Source organism: Seriola lalandi, unplaced genomic scaffold (genome assembly GCF_002814215.2).
Source record: "Seriola lalandi dorsalis isolate HSWRI2012SDOR001 ecotype SW California unplaced genomic scaffold, Sedor1 jcf7180002054663, whole genome shotgun sequence".
In the NCBI taxonomy this organism is placed as follows: domain Eukaryota; kingdom Metazoa; phylum Chordata; class Actinopteri; order Carangiformes; family Carangidae; genus Seriola; species Seriola lalandi.
This window is the reverse complement of record NW_019525216.1, coordinates 1,360,920-1,365,392: the sequence shown is the minus strand read 5'-3', so window position 1 is coordinate 1,365,392 and position 4,473 is coordinate 1,360,920.

Genomic DNA, 4,473 nt, shown 5'->3' with positions numbered 1-4,473 from the left:
CACACACTCCACCCCACCCCACCCCCCTGCGATGCAAATGGATTTTCTCCAGGTAGAGCACCGACCAAAGCTGCCTGCCATTACACTTGCATAAACCAAGTAGCTTCAAAGCGATGCCTTAAGTGCCATGCAATATACCGCTGCCATCTCTACGACATAGAATACACAAGAAGTGCAAAAGAAGAGTCTCAGTCTCCATATTAGCAGTAACATGAATACTACACTACTATTGGAGATGCAGATGCCAACAGACTAATAGAATACTAGTCAAAGTTGAATCTGTTCCTTTTTATCTTCTGAATAACACACTCTCCGTGATTAAAGTATAAACAGCTTTGCACGTCCTCCGCTGACACCGAAAGAGCATTTCAAAAACATGGAAATGAAGGCAAGTTAGACCCTACTATATCTGTTTCATTGCAGGAAAAGACAGAAAATCATGACAGTACCAGAAGACGTCCCTGAACTGCATGAACATAGCAGTTTCCTTTTGAATAAGAAGGTGAACTATAATTGCAAATCAGTATATAATTATGAATTTAAAGGGAATGTTATTTCTGTTCAGCTCTTCTCACTATTAGGCATTCTTATTCAAAGTTGTAAAGCAAAGAAAAACTCTCTAATCAGACAAAAGTTAGAGCCTCCCAAATGACAATGAATAACTGAGAAATCAGACAAGTTAGATTTTATGCTAATGAAATACATCCATCAGCAACATAAAAAAAAAATTCTTGTATTCTATTATTGCCAATCTCTCATTTGGATTTGTAAGGAATTGTTCCTTACTTCACATTCATTCTAAATTAACAGTCCTCAAGACAGAGATAACATTTCTGCTGTCAGATAAAAAAATAAAAATAAATAAATAAATACAAATACCTCAAATAGGTGTCCTTCCTGGAATTGAAAAAAAAAAAGAAAAAAAGATTCATCTTCATTTGCCTCGTCGAAATTGTAAAATTACTTTGGGTTCAGTTTATGAGGTGAAATGTTTTCACTAAATCAAAATCAACACCCACTCACTCAAGTTCATCATAATACAAAATTCACATCACAAACAGAAAAAACACAGATGCTCTGAGACCTAAGTCATTATAATATCCTAAATGAAGGAACAGAGAGATAAAATGTTTTCCACAAGTTGGACCATGGCCTGATTTACAACTTCAAAGCTGCTATCATCAATATTTTTATATTTAAGAGTTGACCACATGACTATTTGTGTGTGAAAGGGGGTAAACCCACAGGGACGTTCAGTAAGAATTCTACTCAGCTCTAACGAGCAGCAAATGACACAGACCAAACTAGCAACTAGCTGTGTTATCTATCTATCTATCTATCTATCTATCTATCTAGCTTGTGAACGTATAATATAGAATTTAGCTGCTAACGAGGTGTTTCCTTCAGGCGCTGGTTGAGACCAAACACAAAGCCAAAAGTTCAGTGCATATTTGCCAGGGTGTCAGAAACATAACTCCATGTGAATGCTAATGTTGCTCTGTATCTGCTGGATGTGTAATTTGGCAACTGTTTGCTAACTACAAAGTTTGCCATGATAATAGTGGCAATGTTTTTGCAGCTTTTTCCTGCTGCTCCCAACTAGCTAAAAAAGAGTTTGAAACAGTTTGAAGTCTATTCAACATTAAGAGAATCAAAGACTTCATAATACAAGTATAAATATTTCCACGGTGGATAAAATGCATTAAATATGAGCTGTGATGTGTAACCTGAATATTTTAATTGCTGTTTGTTTGATTAGTTACTATAACTAAAATAGTCTATACAGCAGCATATTGCATCAGTTGTTACAGCATTTTGGATTCTCTGGCATCCATTAGTTCCACATTAGTTCGTACACTGATACCAAAACAGGGTAACTTGTGAGTACTTGTGTATTTTGCGGGTGCTGTGGAAGAAACAATATATATAAATCAAACCCAAAAGCTCCATAGTGGGGCATTGCACATAACTGCTTATTTGCAAGTTAATTAGAATGCGTTTGGTTTCACAAACTTAGTGTTTCCCTTTTAATAGAGGAAACTGAAAATGAGGAAATTTACAACATATACAACAACGGGCTGAAAATACTCTGTTCTTTATTGTTTATTTTTGTAATTGTATTTAAGTATGCCACAAGCCAAACACTATGAAATGTTAATGGATAAAAATATGCAGAAGGGAAGGGAGGGTGGGGGTGGGGTATAACAAACCTCGTTTCTGAGCCAAGTTATTTGTATAACAACAAGCTCATTTCAATGTCGATTTCCTTGTAAACACCAACATTTCAGTTCTATGGCAATATGTATAATTGTGTGTGTGACATACTAATGCTAAATTTCCAGCTGCCAACAATGGATTTACTAAATACAGGGAGTTAAGCACCTGAGACACAAACATAATTGAACACCATAAAGTGATGCACAGCACTATAAAACCTCTGTACAGCTACTCACCATGCTGTTGTAAGAAACTCTTGCCAAATATAAAGCTGTTCAGGAAAATTAAGGCTTTTGGGGACAGTTGTTGTGCAAATGAATCCAATAACGTAGAAGCCATTCTCCCCGTTTATCCATGGTAGCAAGCCTAGGAATTATCATCTCCACAGTGCTGACACTTACATATGCAGCAGTGCTTAAAGTGCCTGGGCAACTACACTCTTCTTCAGCTATTCGTGGAGGAATGTGTGGATGAGCTCTTGGTTTAGGAAAGCGGGCTACAGAAGAAAGTGTAGTGATGTCGGGACTAAAAGCACATAAACGAGAAGATCAGCAAACAGCTTGCACACTCCACATGAGAATCTGTCACATGTTGTTGATTGAACAGATTGAACAATGAATATGTGTCATTTGTCATTGCCGTGCAAACTAGACGTGAGCATTTTTCTGATTCGGTGACCCTGCATGACGTCATTCCTGTATGACGCACAAAGATGAGTCACCCTGTTTTCTGATCTGACACTACTACTGTATGAACCTCTGTTCAGTTTAGTCACAGAAACAACTTATTTAAAGTGAGGCTATGAAACTATTCGAAGAAGAAATGACAAATTCTTCCTCTAATAACTTAAAAGTCAAACCCTTAAGCAACAAAAGCAACATTGCTCAAATCATTGCACTCCTTGCTTTTGCTGCAACAGCTATAATCTGTCTGGTATGACCGGTAGCTTGATATTGCTGTGTGACTGGTATTACTGAGTCAGTTTGCTGACTCTACTCACGCCACTGTTGGATGTTTTAGCATTTAACGCTATCCTTTAATTGCCACTTGTGGCCACACTGGCCACTATTTCGCTTTAAGGTAGGAAAAATCTGCTTGTATTTAAAAGCAGAAATAGGGGAGACCGGGGATGGTTGTAACACTTTTTGACTCAGCTCCTATAACTTGCAGAATGTTTGCGGTAGGGTACTCAGATTTTGATACAAAGTACCCTCATTTGTCTACTACAAATAGCAATGTTTTTAACTTCTCCAACTATATCACAGAATTCATTATTTGATTTCAAATGCAAGGAGTGCCATTGTTACAACCTACCCCACTACCAGGGTATGTTGTAACACAACCTGGGGTAAATTGTAACAGCAAGATTGAAGAACTAAAAACTGAGACTACACCACAAAATATGCATCTATATAAGTTTATTGTGCATGTGCCAACACTAAAGCATCTTCCTGTGCTTCACTAAGAATAAAAATAACTCATCACTGATGGCTAAATGAAGAACAGTGTCAGTGTTAACATTAAAAGAGCTTTTTTAAAGAACATATCCTGATAATACCTATGAATGTTACACATACAAATGGAAACCTTCAGCAGGAGGTCAGAAGTAGCTCATAATCCATGTAAAATTACAGGAAGACGTTTGACAATTAGTAAAACAACAAACATGCATACTGTGTCTGTCTTAAATGATAAAACATGAACTTGAGTGTGTGTATCTGTGTGTGTTATCCATCTAATCAGAGTGATCAGAGTCACAGTGGTGACAGATGTATGTGGGTTTTCCAGGGGTGCAGTTTTCGTGGACCCAGAACTTGCAATTTACACATCTGATCCACTTTTCTTTGGGTTTGGAATTTCCAAAGGGCTCCATGCACACAATTCAAAAATCATCTTCATCTGGGGTGTCCTCACCCTTATCCTTGTTCTTCTTGGATCTCTTTTTGGCTGTCTTTCTCTCTGCATTATTTTGTTTGCGTTTCCTCTTTCCAAATATGGCCATTTTCACATTCTTCTTACTACTCCTTTTCTTCTTCCTCCAAGGCCTGCTTGTATCTGTGTAGATGTCTGACTTTCTCCTTGTCGTACCAGTGGTCTTTCTTGGCCCTGCTTTGGGAAATGGTCTTACAGTAGAGGGACTACTGTGCATTGAAGACTTTTTGACTGCTGTGATAGCCCACAAAGGGCAGCTTTCTTGAACCTTGTTCACATGGCAGATGGAGTAGTCTTTGGTGACTGACCTCACTGCTTTTCCCT